The 17,934-nt window shown below is 37.7% G+C and overlaps 1 protein-coding gene across 25 annotated transcripts in view; it reads left to right on the plus strand.

Moving 5' to 3' along the window:
* Positions 1–17,934, plus strand: part of RIMS1 (regulating synaptic membrane exocytosis 1) — a 519,140-nt gene that overhangs the window by 179,708 nt on the left and 321,498 nt on the right. The window lies entirely within an intron of this gene.

Below are 17,934 nucleotides of genomic sequence, written 5' to 3' on the forward strand. Positions count from 1 at the left end.
CCTTTGCTGGCATGTGTTTGCTGTAGCATAGGCGTGGTGTATACTACAGTCACCTCTTTAAAATATTGTTATTCATTTTCAGTATATAATAGAGAGCAATAGTATGAAGGTTATTTATTTGAAGTCCTGTTTAAAATATCTGTTTATGTTGTTAATCTAAATTGTGGAGATATGATTAGTTTTTAATTATCTGTGATTAGAGAACGTGTCCTGGTGAAAGGTGCAGGGAAGTCTTTCATGGATTAACATGGAGCAAAAAGAGAGCCATTTGGAGCTGAACAGGTCTTAGGCCAAACCCAAGCCTGAGAGTGATTTTGTGGTGCCTAATGGATACCAAATTCTTGTCAAGGCTCCTCTCTCATCTGCAGTTGTGTTACCAGTAACTTGACAGAAGAAGGAATTATTTTTATGAGAAGTTGAATCACAGTATCCCATTGAGATCTACTGAAGACATGTATGAAAGAATAATAACACTGCCTAATTTTACTAATAGAAATTGCAAAAGGTTTGTCAAAAACCTTTTGTCCTTTTAAATGTTAAAATTTTTTAAATTATTAATGTTTTTAACTTTAATTTTTATAATTTTTATCTTTTTGTTGTTTATTCCTCTCCTAGGAAAAAAGAGACAAAGGACACTTGGAATTCTAAGTACATGTAAAAATAATAGAAATAATAGAATAATGACAATAATAATGTTAAACTTTTATTGATCTCTTACTCAATGCCAGGTGCTTTATCAAAGGTTTTGTCTTTATTTATCTCAGTTGATACTCATATGAGGAATATTCGATTATCATGTCCATTTTACAGGTGAAAGCTTCCATAAGGCACAGAAAGGTTCTGTGACTTGCCCTTGACTGCATAATGGTAAATGATGGAGCTGAGATTCACATTCAGGCTAGCTGACTCAAGAAATTATGCTTTTAACCAGATATGCTATATTTATAGAAGTTGATAATAATCGCTTGCAGAATAGGAATCAGAAATAATGTTCAGAGAGAAACAACAGAATGAAAAGCCGAAAAAGAAAAGGAATGTTGGATGTGGATATTCCAACTGAATTTATATTGTTTTGGGAATACTCCAAGATTAAGTACAGGAACACATGCCTTTTCAATTCAATTGAACTTTTTCTCAGGGGTAGTTATATATATGCAGGTAAAGACCATGGAGGAACTCAGATTAAATGAAGTATGTGGACAACCTCCTTTCTTGAGATATTTAAGTGCGTTTGAGATAAACACAAGTTGGTAAATGATTCATGATCTTCTTACATATTTACAGATTTCAATAATCCCTTTAAATATGTAGTTAGCCAAGATAAAAATATTTAGAGTTTTCAGTTTTCTTCGTTGCTTTCCAGGTACATCCTTGGCAGATTGAACCTATTATGTGACTTGATAAAATATTTCCTTACATTTCACTGACTGAAAAACTGGAATCTTCTTTTTGAGGTCATTCAGTATTATAATTAATGCTATTATTGGATCGCAGTCAATTTCCAAGTTTGTTTTGTCATCATACATTTTCAGATTTTTGCTACTGACTGCAGTTGGATTTATCTCCTCAGCCAACCCAAATATTAGTCCACCTATTTATAAAGAAACTGGATCCTTTTCCTCTTTTGTTTTCTTTATAACCCTTCCCTGTGCTCAAAAGCAAATTATTTCGTTTCTTCAAGCCTGTTTTTTCTTCTGTAAAACTGAGATAATAATAGTTCTTACATCTTAGAACAATATGAGCATTAAACAAGACTTACATGTGTATCTTTACCCCAAACCACTTTCCCGAGGGCCCGATACTTATAAATAACTGATTATTCAACATCTTCATTCACATATCTAGTAGGCTTCTCAAACCTAGCTTAATCTAGATGCTACTCTTGATTTTTCTCCCTCAAATACACTCCTCCCCTGACTTTGTAATCTTCATAATTTACCTGATTGCTGGAGTCAAAAACTTAGGAGTCACCCTTAAAACTTCTCTTTCATTCATACCTTCTAGCTGATACGTTAGTAAATTCTGTGAGCTCCACCTTCAAAATAAGACCTGAATCTGACCATTTTCAGTACCTCCCTTGCTATCACCCTAGACCATCCTCCACTTCATACTACAGATACGATTTGCTCTGGTAAACCCCATCTTCTTCACCAGAGCAATTCATACCTGCTCTTTCTACCCACTACTCTTGACTATGGATTCCTCCTACCCCCAGAAGCAGCCAGAGTGATCCTGTACATCTTTCAGTGAGATCATGTCTCTCCCCTGATTAAAATACTCCAGCCAGGTTTCATCCCACTAAACATAAAATGTATGCAATTTGTCATTGATGATAGGACCCTACAGCATCTGCCCCCCGACGGCCATGTATTCAGTTTCTCCTACATTGCTCATGCTGAGGCTGCCCCACTCACCTTCCTGCTGTTACTTAGTTACTTCAAGCTTGTTCCTCCTTCAGTGCCTTTGTACTTGCTGTTCCCTCTACCTAGAATATTCTCCCTTAGATATTTGCATGACCTGTTGCCTCACCTTATTTGCGTCTCTATTCAAATACACTTGCTCATGGAGGGGCTGGGTCAGGCCTTTTTAGGATAATTTATCTAAAACTGCCCTCCCACATGCCTAGTTACTCTTCAGCCTCTTACTTAGTGATCATGGGATCTATTTTTTGTTGTGTGATGTCTTTATTTGTTTATGTGCTCTCTCCCCATCTAGAACATATACCCCTTGAGTTCAGGATCTTTGTCTTACTCAACATAATATCCCTAGTGCCTGCAGTAGCACCTGGCGCATGACAAATTTGCAGTATAGATTTGTCAAAATAAGAATCAATGAATAAAAGGCACTTAACATATATTGCCTGGAGCATACCGAGTACTATACTCTTTTCCAATGATACACATTAGAAAATCAGAGCCTGTTATATTCTTCATTAATGTGGATCGGGTACTGTAAAAAATCTATTTATATATTCCTCATAAATTATGTGAGGGCAATGTTTCCATTTTACAAATGGAATAACTGAGAGCTTAGAAAAATGGCTAACTTTCCCAGAATCACCTTATCTTAGAAGTTCATGCTTGACCCAAACTGTTCAGGAATCATACGATAGAAGGTGATTTAAATGAAAGGATAGCACTCTTTTGATCAGAAGATTTGGCTGATGTCACTGCTGGGCCAGTGCCTCTTCTTTTTCATGCGTGGAAGAAGATAAAAACATCCCACAGGGCAGGGGACCAATTTTTTTGGTCCATGGTAACGAGTACACTAGAAAATGTTCTAATATCCAGTGATATTATGCCTCACAAACCCCTGCCATGAAACGAGCCTCAATTCTTTTTTTCTGTCAAGCTTTGTAGCTTTTTATTATTATTATTGATTTCCAGCTTACATAGTATGGGTAATTATTATGCAAAACAATTTGAAACCGTTTTTTTTTTTTTTTTTTTTTGTCCACTAAAAGGAATCATGCTTAAGTGCTTATAGATAAAATATGTTCTTTACTTTTACACACCAATTGCAGGTCGGCTCAGTTGTCCTCAAAGGCACAAAACAAGTGAGGAAGAGAAAGCAGATAGCAATAAAGCTGGGAGAAGTGGAGGAGTAGGGGGAATAAATGAGAGAGAAACAGTTCAAAGCTATGAGAAGATTGAATGGAGATGACCAGAATTGCAACAGTATCATCAGTGATGAACAAGAAGTGGCAATGCCTGGTAAGAATTTATAAGGTGCCATGAGCCGATGGGACTGCTGAAAGGAACTGAACTGAAGCAAGCAGAGGAAGAAGAAAGCTCCAGAAATAACAAACAGAGGGAGTAATCTATACGAGATGGCGAGGTGTTTGGGAGTAATACAATTAAAGTACACTGGACATACAGTGGAGGCTAAGAATGGTTGTAACAGCTTAAGGAAGTGAATGTAATATTGTCATATGGGGGAAGCATGACTTTAGTGCTTTACTGAGTTGGGGGAAAAATGGGAAGCTGGACCTGATTTTCCCTGCTACTGATTTTACTGCTGTAGGAGATACCAGTGGCACCTAGGTGCTTTCCTGCTGTTAACGCTGCTATAGTATTAGAATAGCAGCAGCTTCTGTTGTGGCAGTGCAAAAGGAAAAGGTAGCTGAAGGCCCTGAACAGTCAAGGAGCTAACAAACTGTAGCTCACTGTCCAGCTTCTCTAATAGAAGTCTCCGGTGGTTTGTTGAGCCTGTAAGGGCAAATTCAGCAATGCTTGTGATAAATATCAGATTGAAATTATTTCAGGAAGCTTTAGCTCTGCAAGTTAGTGTTGTGGCAAAGGTAAATGAAAAATATATGTCTCAGGATTTTCAAAAATGATGCAGTTGTTTCTATTTCTTTTGAATGTGAAGTCAATGCTTTGTTTCCTGAGTACCTGCATTAATATTACTCACCCTGTGATCTACATGTTGCTGCTCAAAACCTTTATTCTTGATGCTTCTGAGAGATAAAGCTCTCTCTTTTGTTCTTACAGTATCTTTGAGCATAGGCCAATTATATGATTTTTGTTTTTTCCTAGTAAATTGAGGCTTCAGATTGAAAAGTTCATCTTAGATCATCACTACAGTAATCAAGACCTCTCCTATCCATGCAAGCATTCTTGGTTTTGTTTTCTGGTCCATGCTTAACTTAATTTGATTTATTTGTATGTGTTGGGATGAGGTAGAGGTGCAGACACAGTGTTCAGAATAACTATATGAATTGTTGCTCCCAGGAAAACATGTATGACACTTAAATTATGTTATCAATAGTTTCAACGGAAATTTTAATTTGACACACTTGTTTTGCTTATCATACCTTCCCAATTTTTCCTTTAATACCTTGCATATTATTCTCGTATGTTAATGTATTTAATTAACATACTTGAGTAACAAATATTCTATATGCTAGGTAAGATTCTAGGAACTAATAATACAATGATGAGCAAGATAGTATGTAAAAATTAGCACACAGACAATTCTTGGATCATTTTATAAAAGAAGTAGTTTGAAATCTGTCATTTAAAAATATGTAAAATGGAAAATCATATGAATTATTTTTATTCATATTTCATATTTCATTTTATTCATATAATCATATGAAATATTACATTTATGAACACATATTGATTTCTGATTATGAATAATACAATGATATTAACCCAAAGGAGCTTATGGTCAACTAGTGGAAAGGCATTATAATAAATGATTTCAACAAAATATCATTATATGATGAAGTCTGTTAGGGCAAGTACTGTTGCCTGTGTTGCTCACCATTATATTCTCAGTACTTAGTCACAAAAACAATAAAGATATTCTTCAAAAGAAATTCAGAATTTTGAATTTCTTATTCCTTTTTTTAGACAGAGTTTCGCTCTTGTTGCCCAGGCTGGAGTGCAATGGTGCGATCTCAGCTCACCGCAACCTCTGCCTCCTGGGTTCAAGTAATTTTCCTGCCTCAACCTCCCTAGTAGCTGGGATTACAGGCACATGTCACCACACCTGGCTAATTTTGTATTTTTAGTAGACACAGGGTTTCTCCATGTTGGTCAGGCTGGTCTCGAACTCCCGACCTCAGGTGATCCGCCCGCCTTGGCCTCCCAAAGTGCTGGGATTACAGACGTGAGCCACTGTACCCAGCCTGAATTTCTTATTCTTAGCAACAACTTTAAAATCAGGTTTTAAAACCTGTGCTGTACCTAAGAGACATCCAGGGAGTGTTTTCAGAATATACATTCCCGAGCCACTCTCCTGAACCACTGAAAAAAATGTTGTGGGGGATAGAGCCTCAACTTCACATTTTAAAATTTCTTTGGTCAATTTTATTGCTAAGCCCTCGTTATGAAGGAATAACCTGGAGGGAGGTTTTTGTGCATGTCAGGGAGCTTTGACAAAGGCCCTCACATTCACATCACTTTTAGATTAGGAGTCAGCAAACCATAGTTTGGCCTGTGGGCCAAATCCCTCCTCCCACCTGTTTTTGTATAGCCTGTGAGGTATGAATGACTTCTACATTTTTAAATGGTTGAAGAAAATCAATAGAATAATACTTTGTAACATGAAAATTACATGAAATTTAAATTTCAATGGGTACAAATAAGTTTTATTAGAACACAGATGTCCTCAGGAAAAGTTTGCCTATGGTGATGAGAACAGAATATACATTACATTTCATAAGATATAGATCTAGGAGAAATAGACTCAGCACAGTGGCTCGTGCCTGTAATCACAGCACTTTGGGAGGTGAGGCAGAAGAATCACGTGAGGCCAGAAGTTCGAGATCAGCCTGGGCAACATAGTGAGACCCCTCTCTCTCCAAAAAAATTTAACAAATTGACTGGGTGTAGTCATTCATGCCTGTAGTCCCAGCTGCTTGGGAGGTTGAGGTGGGAAGATAGCTTGAGCCCGGGAGTTCAGGCAGCAGTGAGCCCTGATCACAAGTACCACTGCACTCCAGTCTGGGTGACAGAGTGAGACCTTATCTTTAAAAAACAAACAAAGAAAACTTGGAGAAACAGTAAGTTAGATAAGATAGTCACAGTCTAAAAGTATTTTGTCCTTATAGAGGTATGGGCTAGATCTAGCAAGATAAAATTCAACAGGTAAGACAGTAAGGTCCTGTATGTTGGCCTAAATAAAACAACCATGCAATTAGAGCAATTTAGCTTTTGGAAGTGTAAAAATGACATTGGAGTTTTAGTTGACATTAAGTTCAAATAGGTGTCAGTTGTGTGATTATGACCAAGAAAAATCTAATGTGATATGGACCTATAAATAGAAGTATAGAATGTAAAATAAGGAATAGAAAGACTACACCTAAATAATTGATTCCAGTTTGAGATGTCCTACTTTCATAATGGAATAGATATCTGAAGCATTTTCATGGGGGAACTATTAGGGTGGTGAAGGGCTAAAAAATCATGCCAAATAGTAAATGACTTAGCCTGAGGAAAAGAAGACTCAGGAAAGGACATAACAGATAGCAGTCTTCAAATATTTGGATTAATGTCATGTGGAAAAGGGGTTAGGTTTATTCTGAATAAGCCAAAAGGGTAATGCCAATTATGGAGATAGGGCAGACATGTTAAGCTCAATATGAAAAATATACTAATTATTGTAAATATGGAATTACTTGCCTCACAAGGTGATTCCCTTATCTCTCTTGAAGGTGTGGGCAGAGTCTGGAAGAACTCTGGGTCAGGATGATGCTGAAGGGATTTGAGGATCAGAAGGAAATTTAGAGTAAATTACACCTAAAATCTCTTTCTACATGAAGTGTCTCAGAGAATAATTCTGTTGTATTATGCATATATTTTAATATTCATTGAGCATTCACTATTTGCAGTGTATTTTTTAAATAATTGTGAAGGATACAAAGACAATCCAAGATATGGCTTCCAGGAGACAAAGGAATTTTGCAAACAAGACAGAGCCACATAAAACATCAGAAGGAATGGTACATAAACTGAAATTCTATAGTCATTCAAAGAAGGTGGGATCAGTGAAGACCTCCAGAAGGAAGTGAGCTCCGAAAGGAGCTTTGAAGATTGGTTTGAATTTGAATATGTGGTGGTAAGGCACAGGGGTTCTAGGTAATGAAACAAGCAGGAACAAATATCAGTTAGGGAAGCAGATATGTATGATGGGGAAGAAAACTGTTTGCTAAAACAACATTCATTCATTATTCATTCAACACTTAAGGAGCACCTTGGGAAACCACAATGCAAAGCAAGGTGTGAAGGGGGTTACAAAGATGAACAAAAAAAGATTCCTGCCCTCAAGCAGCTCCCAGCCCAGTAAAATGAAAACCAATGTCAACACCTCCCCTCTATAGTAACTTAACTCTTGGGTGACTCAGCCATAAGATAAGTTACTGGAAATTTCTTGGACTATATTCCTGCAGCTTAAAAAGCTCATCAACAGTTCATTCAACAAATATTTATTGAACTTCTGAATTGTTCTATCTCCTTGGGATATATCAGTGAGCAAAATAGAGCCCTCATGCCAACCAGTATGCAAGCCAAACATATATTTTTGTTATTCCCTGGTTCTCCAAGAAAAATAAAACAATATTTATTGTTTTACAAATTTTGAGAGAGCAAAATCAATAGAGAAATACCTTTTGGGGCTTTCAGAAGGGTATTTCGAGCCCTGGCGGTGGAGCAAATGGCGTGAGTTACTCAGCGGTATCTCTTTAAACCTGTGCTCCTTTCTTGAGCAGCATTTGTATTTTTGTCATCTATGCCATTTTTAAGGGGTTTTGTTTTTGTTTTTTACCACCTGCAAAATTTAAACTGGAAATTTCATCCTTTGTGTCTTAGCTCTTGTCACTCTAAACATCTCTTGTGTGAATTCATATTGGCTCTTCATACAAATAAAATGCAAATCATATCCTTGCCAGAGCTAAACACTTATCTCAACGAAATCAGAACAAATACTTGAAGGTTAAAACTGAGACTCACTGCTAGCAGAATAAAGAGAAAAACACTGAATACAACATGAATTTTCCACTGAGATGAATTCAAAATGCGAGCCAAAAATTCAGTAAAGATAAAAAACTTCTCATGCCAAATGATGGGTTTCACTCTTGATAGATATCAGACTTCTATCTCCACCATTTTTCTTTTACATGAAACTTAACACTGAGCATCTGATTGCTTCTCACTATTGAAAAATGCCATATTAAATTTCACAAAGGGAAGCATGTTAACTTTGGTGTCCAGGTCAAATGACTATTCAAAAGGAGTGGCTTTTCTGGTCAATCAAACACAACCATGTATTCTACTCACTGATGAGTCAGTGGCCTGGATTTTGTTCGGTTCTGCCTTTATCTATGTAATTACTTCCCTGGTCCATGGTTTCCTCATTTGTTAACTCTATGAGGCTATGAATATCACTATAGGGTAGGTCATTGCTTTGCCCCTTTAAGTACATATCAGTTTATTATATTACATTTTTTAAAGTATTCTCCTTAATGTGTCCAAGAACTTAAAATGACAGTATGTATGCTTACATTAAAATTTTATTTAATATTTTGATAGCATTTTAAACATAATTGGTTGCCTTTATTATTCTATGTATTTTCTGATATATACTTAAAAATATTAATCTGAGAAGGGATCCATAAACTGCCAAAGAAGTCCATAACACAAAATTGGTCTGGAACCCTTAAGTCTCATATATTTCTGGTGAGGGAGTAGGGCACATTCCCTGACCCACTCTCCATTTGCCCCTTACTACCTCAAGAGAGGTAGTACTCTAACTAGATATGCTAATAAATGAAATAAGATACCCACAAAGCAACATTCATTTACATAATAGATTGTATTATATGGTATTCATAGTTATTTTTTGTGTTCTTGGTATATTTTTATTTTGTTTGAAATCTAGGCAAAACCAGAAATACTAAAATTTAGATTTGACTTATTGAAAATCATATTAGAGGTCAAGCACAGTGGCTCATGCCTGTAATCCCAGCACTTAGGGAGTCTGAGGTGGGTGGATCACTTGAGTACAGGAGTTCGCGACCAGCCTGGGCAATATGACAAAACCCCATCTCTACAAAATATACAGAAAATTACCTGGACATGGTGGCCCACACCTGTAGTCCCACCTACTCAGGAGGCTGAGGTGGGAGAATTACCTGAGCCTGAGAAGTCGAGGCTGCAGTGATCCGTTATTGTGCCACTGCATTCCAGCCTGGGCGTGGGAGTGAGATCCTGCCTCCAAAGGGGAAAAAAATATATCATATTAGAGTGAAACATTGTGTCCATTAGCAGGGCAGTATCTTGAAGATTATTGAGCTAAGGTAATTGAAGTATGTGTATTGTTTCTGCAGTTTAGACAGCTGCTACTATAAACAGTACTTTCCAAGGGTGTAAGCTGATTTCTGGATTTAATTAACATAAGCAAATATCCATCACTGAATTCATAAACATGAAGTCTGTGGATTAATTAATGGAAACTGTGTAATTGTAGTTATCCTTTTAGGTATTTCTTATTTCTTTTTAACTAAAAAAAATTAAGAAATCAAGTCTCACAGTGTTACCAAGGTTGATCTCAAATTCTTGAGCTCAAGGGATAGTCCTGCTCATCCCCGAGGTAGCTGGGAAGACAGATGGGAGCCACTGTGCCTGGCTTCACTCTTTTGTTTTGAGACAGGGTCTTGCTCTGTCACCCAGGATGGAGTGCAGTGGTGCAATCACAGCTCACTGCAGCCTCAACCTTCTGGGCTCAAGCAATCTTCCCACCTCAGACTCCCAAGTAGCTAGGACCATATACCACCACACCTTAACTAACTGAAAAAAAAATTGTAGAGATAGGGTCTTACTGGTTTTTCCAGGCTGGTCTCGAACTCCTGGGCTCAAGAGATCCTCCTGCCTCAACCTCACAAATTGCTGAGATCACAAGCATGAGCCACTGTACCCAGCCTCTTTCAGTATTTTCTGACAGGAAAGGGGGAAGTTATCCTTCTAATGATAAATTCCATTATTCAGAAATCATCTTAAGAAGAAGCCTATAATAATCATTTGGAAGAGGTGTTACTTTATATCATATTCTGGTCGTGGTAAACTTCATTTTTCACTTCTACATGGACTATCATGTAAAGAGCTTTAATCCTGGCATCCGTGCTTAATGAAGTTTAAAAAGGTTATTATTCTGTTTAAGATTAGAAAGATGAAAACAGAATGTTTACCAGCCCACCTGTAATCCTCATCAGTTCACTAGAAATCCCTTCTATGTGTCTCTAAATAACACAAAAGTTCAAACATTACAAGTCTATATCTGTTTTATAGCTCTAAATAAGATTTTTTAAATTAAATAGTAAGAATTGTTTTTATAGAATTCTTCCATGAAGGCTATTCTTTTAGACTAGACCTTTAACATGTTCATCCAGCTAGGGGAAAAAAGAAACACAAAAATTCTCTATGAGTAAATACGCAAGTATGTGACCTGTTTGTTCATGTGTGAACTACATTTATTGTAAATATTCACTGGCAAGCTTGAAGACTTTTAAAATTATTATTCCTATGAATTTAACCTTATTAATCATTATGACTTGAGAAGATTTTACGTTACATTAATTGTGGCTGCTATTTATCCAGACACTGTGCTAAGTCCTTTACTTGTTTTATTTCATTGAGATCTCACAACAATGCTATGGAATAAACAATATTATTATTCCCATTTTACTGACAAGGAAACTCAGTATATTAGCTTAGGCTTCCATTACAAAATATCATCGGCTGAGTGGCTTAAAGTCCATGATAAAGGTGCCCATTAATTTTGTTCCCTGTCAAGGGCCATCTTTTTGGCTTGCAGATGGCCCGCTTCACACTGTGCTCTCACATGGTGGAGAGAGGGAGAGGGTTCTGGTTTCTCTTCCAAGTATTATACGGACACTCATCCCACCTTGAGAGCCCCGCCCACATGGCCTCATCTCCACCTAATTACCTTCCAAAGGCCCCACCTCCAAATATGACCCCTACACTGAGGGGTAGGGTTTTAACATGTAAATTCTGGGGAACACAGATATTCAGTCCATAACACTGAGGGTTAAAGGAGGTAGAGTAATTTGCTTAGTGTTACAGAGCTAGTAAGTAGTTACAAATGAAGTGCACTCCAGAGACTTCCAGGGATGATGCTATCCTGGGAAATAATTTTCTGCGCTAAAATAATATTTTACATTGGTGTGAGGGCTTAAAAAAAATCCTCAGCTTGACTTTTCCTTACTACCTCCAGCATAAGCACTCTTTCAAAGAACCATGTGGCTTGACTCTCTCCTGGACTGCCTTGCTTATGGTCTGGTTTCCCTGGGAAAAATAAAGGGATTCTTTCAATTCTCTGTCTCATCATACAAATTTGTCAATAAAAATCCTTTAGTGGCCTCCCATTCCACTTAGAAGAAAATAAAAAATTCCTTCCATGGTTCTCAAGGCATTCGTGACTTCATGTAACTGACCTTATCTCCAATCCCCACTCCACTCTGCCTTGTTTGCCCTGACCCAAGCTCTTTCCTGTCCAGCCTTTGCACTGGCTGCTCCATCTACCTGGAATCCTCTTCCCTACACAGGCGGAAGGCATGTTTCTTCTCATCCTTCAGGATCCCACTCCTCTCTCAGGCTTCCCTGACAATCCTGTCTATGTAGCCATGCCCTACCCCTAGCCAGGGGCGTGTCTGTATGTTTCCCTCTTTTATTCGTCTTCCTAGCTGTTAAAGCTACCTGTTATTTCTCTATGTTCTTTTGTTAATGTGATTTAACAGTTACCTCTCTTAGTTACATACAAGTTTTCTGTGAACAAGGACTTAGTTTTGTTCATGTTTATATCACCTGGTATGCAGTAGATGCTCAATTATTATGTGTTGAATTTATGAATGTGTCACTCTTAAGAGAGAGAAAGAATCCCAGTTCAGAAGTGCTAAGGGGCTATGTCCAAAGTTGTCCAGGATGTAAGAGACAAAACCACAACTCACACTTAGGTCTTCTTACTTTACTGGACTTTCCATTCCTCTCTCCTACCCTTTTCTGTAGAAACAGAATGAGGGGCAAATCATACTCCTCTGACAGTTGAAAGTGGTGAAAGAGAACTGAGATCTACTAAGCATTAAAGCTGTGTCAGATATTACACCAACATTCTCTAAAGTCCTAAGAGGTACAGTTACTACCCTCAATTTACAGATGAGGGAAACAAAGCTTATATGGACTAATTCACTTATTCATGACCACTCAGCAAATCACTGGCAGAGCCTTTGTTTCAACCCTGGCTTGTATCTGGTAATAATGCCCTTACTCAGAGGATGCTGACCATGGACATTCAATGAAACACTTTTCTGGACTTTCATTAACTCAGAAATCAAAGAAAAGGGATAGCTTCACCTTAGATGATAGTGAAATTTTCTAAAATTTATAACACAATCCCCCCTTGCCTCATGCCTCTACGCTTTTGTTTACTATGATGGTATTTAAAGCTAAAACAAAACCCAGAAATCTTTGGGTTTTGAAAGCAATCTGTTAAAAACTATAATAATCCACGTATCCTTAGACTTGAGAGCATTTCTAAATGAAGCTTGCAATCTGATCATTTGGTGATGTTTGGATTATGTGGTTATAGTAGGATTTAAAATGCCTTGTCACACCGATACTATAGAAAGGTGGGCAGCAGGATGCACACAGTGACAAATTAGCGGTGCTCTTAGCCAGGCCATTTAAATTATTTTTAGGCAGGAGACATACTGTACACACCAGGTTTTAGATGCAAGTAATTAATATGAAATGTTACCTCACTCTTTGCCTGTAGTTAGTCTGAGCTCTCCTTACTTCTGTCTCTTTCCTTCCAGTTCTATTCCCTAGTACTTCATGTATTATCTTCCTTGCAAGTTCCCTTTTTCTGTGAAATTGTTTCTTGTTATATTGGCAAGGATACCTATCCTCACTAAACTGGTGGTGGCTGCAGCAGCCATGCCCAGAGCTTACTATGCAGAGGCTAGTGCCTATATCTGGAGTTGAGACAGGTTGCTATACCACACCTATCTTTAGTTCACTACCTGTTTGCTCCATTAGGCAGAAGCTTTCTCCTGGACTTACGAGAAGCAAAAGCAAACACAAACAAACAAAAACAATGCTCCTTTATTTAAAGGGGCATTTTCTCAGCATCGGAACCAATTATACATGCCTATTTTCCATATCTAAATTTATAGCAATGCACAATGAAAACTCATATTAAATTGAAGACCTTGAGGGTCTGCTGTATCCTGGATCGTCTAACAAAGTTTTTTTAAAATATATTTATATGTGTATATATATCTGTAAACGCATACACACAGATACACATACACACCCAAACACTGTACATACTAAACATTTAACATATTTGAGGAAGTTAACTTCGTCACATCACAGTTCACGTTTGTGTAACTTCCTAAGAAAAGGTGAAATCTACTACAAAACAAACAGAAAAAGATGATTTAAAAAGCCCTTAAGAGTTGGAGCTGTTTTTATTCCTTCATAGAGCTGCATTTTAATAACCATTTGATATAACCTCTACCTTGATTTGTACATGGACTAAAAAGGTATGACCACTGGGGCTTGGCACCGAAGCAAGAAGAAACAAAAAAGGGTTGAAGGAACACGACTTACATAAGATTTCCAGACGTGAGACTACTGTGTATTCAGATTCCCTACACAATGTTAATAGCACATATAAAATAACTAAAATTTCTGGGAACTTGAAAGCTGTTTGATGTATCAAGCAGGGTCTACCTTCACGTTACAGTGATTGCCAGGTTTTACATGCTGAGTAGTTGTCAGGTGGGTACTTCATTCATGATGCCAATAGAGTGTCAAGTAAACATGGATTTTCTATGAGATAATATATTATCGTACTTCTGCATCCTCTTCCAATTATGAGACACAGTTTTCTTTGATGTCACTCAGGCTCAGAAAGTTGAACACCCTTCACTTGGTGTGATTTGGCAATAATTGTCTTTGATGCTGAGAAAACATGCACAGTATGAAATAGAAAAATGCAGCTGGGTGAGGTGGGTCATGCCCGTAATCCCAGCATTTTGGGAGGCCAAGGCAGGAGGATCAGTTGAACCCAGAAGTTGGAGACCAGCCTGGGTAACATAGTGAGACCCTGTCCCTACAAAACATTTAAAAATTAGCCAGGCATGGTGGGGCGTGCCTATAGTCCCAGCTACTTGGGAGGCTGACATGGGGGGATTGCCTGAGCCAGGCGATTGAGGCTACAGTGAGCTGTGATTGTGTCACTGCACTACAGCCTGCATGACAGAGACTCTGTCTCAAAATTCAATCAATCAATAAAATAAAATAGAAAAATGCAACCTGATAATCGTGTTTTAAAAAACAAAATAGGGGCTGGGCACGGTGGCTCACTCCTGTAATGCCAATACTTTGGGAGGCTGAGGCAGGAGGATCACTTGAGGTCAGGAGTTCAAGACCAGCCTGGCCAACATGATGAAATCCTTCCTTAACTAACAAAGAAAACAAAAAATACAGAAATTAGCCAGGTATGGTGGCAGGTGCCTGTAATCCCAGCTACTTGGGAGGCTGAGGCAGGAGAATCGCTGGAACCCGGGTGGCAGAGATTGCAGTGAGCCGAGATCATGCCACTGCATTCCAGCCTGAGTGACACAGCACGACTCCATCTCAAAACTAAAATAAAATACAAAACAAAATATATAACGGTCATGAACACAAAATATGTTTGCCTACACAGACTCTGGGAGAATTAAAGCAAGGTAGAAGGAAGATATATCTGAGCACTCCCCACCTCCACTATCAGAGCTATGGTCCAGACTTCTATTGTTTGTAAACTGGATTATTGCCAGGCCTCCTGACTGGAGTCTCAGCTTTCCTCCTTGCTGTCTTCTATTACAAACATAGGAGCCAGAGGGAGCACATGAAAATGTAAGTCCAGGTATCTGATTCCTCCGCTCAGACTCTTCCAGTGGCTTCCTATTCACCCAGAGTAAAAGCCAAATCCCTATGACGGTGAAGAAAGCTCACATAACCTGTGTACCCTCTTCCTCCTCTGCCTTTGCTCAGTCCTTCCCCACCACAGGGGCCCACCTGCTTTGCCTCAGCCTCACCAGGTGAGCTCCCACTTCAGGCCTTTCACACTTGCTGCATCCTCCACCAAGCCCCGCTCTCTATAATGTGCTCCCTCACCTCCTTCAGTTCTTTGCTCAAATTTCACCTTTTGGTGAAGCCTTTTGTAACTGCCTTACTTAAACTTTAAAAGCAGGGAAATCAGTAGTAACAAAATGTTACTTAGCATTCGAAGTCTGCAGATGATAATATAATATGAATTTCGCTCTAAATAGCTACAATATTTTCAATATGCTAAGTTTAACCGTAAGAAGGGCAAAGGGCAGTAAAACTTAAAGAGTCAAGGGACAAGTAGATTTCTCCTTAGAATCACAGGGTTTCTTTCCTGGGCTACTCCACTGAATAGCTTTCAGTTCAATTGAACTCTAAATGTTTACCAATTGCCTGTTCTAAGGGACCTGATGCAGGGGTTAGTGAATTGGATAAGAAAGTATGAAACCCAGATTTTAAGGTTAAGATGATTCATCAGAGGGGATTACTCAAATACTCAAAAGAAATGACCAAAAATATATAAAGTAGGGTCTTGCTCATAAGTGAAGTATAGCAAAGTGTTTTCATTTTGACCGATTGCTACAAAATCAATAGAACTGTTGACTTGGAATTAGATTGTGCTTAATTTGATTGTGTCATGACAGTGACAAAAACTGCAAGATTTTCTGTCCAGGGTTCTGACACAGTCTATTGAATTAAATGTGGTTCAAATTCAAAGTACCTTGTTATTATTCACAGTGTTTCATAGATGGTGCAATATTAGGAAAGGTAAAATAACTGCTCCTAGCTTTGTGTGCACTGTGTTTAGTGAAAGCATTATGACACATTTTTTTTTAGTATCTAAATATACCATACCATAAAATGGTAAGTTTTAAAAATGGACTTGATTATTACCAAGCAGTGGTTGGTGAAGGTAGAAGAAGTTGTCTGGAGTTGATTAAACAATGGTAAGGGTTCTGGGTTACATGAAACAGATATAGAGTACATCTGTATTTGTATGAATTAAAAATTCTTCTGATATTCTCTGGAGTTTTATATTCTCATTAGCAGTAATATTTGAATTATTTGTTTTATGATCTCTCATGGATATAAAAGAACTTAAGTTATTTATAACACCTGTTATATTATTTAGATGATAGTTAGGTTTTATATGCATATTAACAATGTATTTTAATTAAATGATGAAAACAGATGTCATCATTAGCAAATGTAATGGGAAGAAAATTACATCTTGTCACTTACCTTGAAATGCACTCCAGAATGCATTAGAAAATACTGTACCTAATAATGGTTGGCTAATTCAGTACACTGTGCAAGTAAAATTCAGGAAGCTTGTATTCCTCTGCATTTAAAAGTGAAAAAGAGGAAGTCTTTTTGGAATAAACTTTTTATTACTAAGCTATTCAACTTCAGCTTTACAAATAGAATATTTGATGGCAATGCTTTCAAGAATTTGGACTCAATCTATATATTTTATGTCATAATTCTAGATCCTATTTATGTATTTCAATCCATTGAATAATGTTACACTTCACAGGACCATAATAGAAGTTTTATCTGATTTTTGTTCACTATTTTCTCTATACATTATAAAGTAGCTAATATTTTACTGAGTACTTACTATTGTCTCCACCTCCCTAAGTACTTTGCACATACATATTAGCCATTTTAATCCTCACAACAACCCCACAGTAGGTGGACATTATTATACTCATTTTACAGAGGAAGAGGTGGAGTCTTTGCATGTTAAATAACTTGCCAGGTCAGAAGCTAATAAGAGGGAGAGCCCAGGAGAGTTTTGAACCCAGGAAATTTGGCCCTAGAACCACTGGGCTCTGTTTTTTTCTCAAGTATTGGCACACATGGAGATTAAATCTAAAACCAAGAAATATGCTTGTGCACTCACTTCTTGGGGTCAAGAAGCAAGTCATATACTTTCCCTCTACACTCAGAGTAAGAGCAGTATATCTTCATTATCCCGTCACTAGGGATAAGTGGGTGTTCAGAACCTCTGAACAGACAAGACAGAAATGTCACAGGTGGCCACATAGAGACCCTGGTAACCAGATGGGTGAGCACAAACTTTATCAACAGAAGAATTTATCCAAGAAGATGAAGTCATTAGATGTTCTGGAAATTAGGCGACATTGCACTTCTCATTTATTCCCTTGTGGCTCTGTGATTTCTGAGAAACAAAGCAGCTTGAAGAGCTTTATAGGACCATTGAGGTTTTAAAGGAATTATTCTGATCAAATATTAAAAATGTAAGGTAATACTTTGTCAAAGTAACATTGAAAGCCCCTCTCCCTTAACT

Source organism: Trachypithecus francoisi, unplaced genomic scaffold, assembly GCF_009764315.1.
Source record: "Trachypithecus francoisi isolate TF-2019V2 unplaced genomic scaffold, Tfra_2.0 Lachesis_group10, whole genome shotgun sequence".
Taxonomy (NCBI): Eukaryota; Metazoa; Chordata; class Mammalia; order Primates; family Cercopithecidae; genus Trachypithecus; species Trachypithecus francoisi.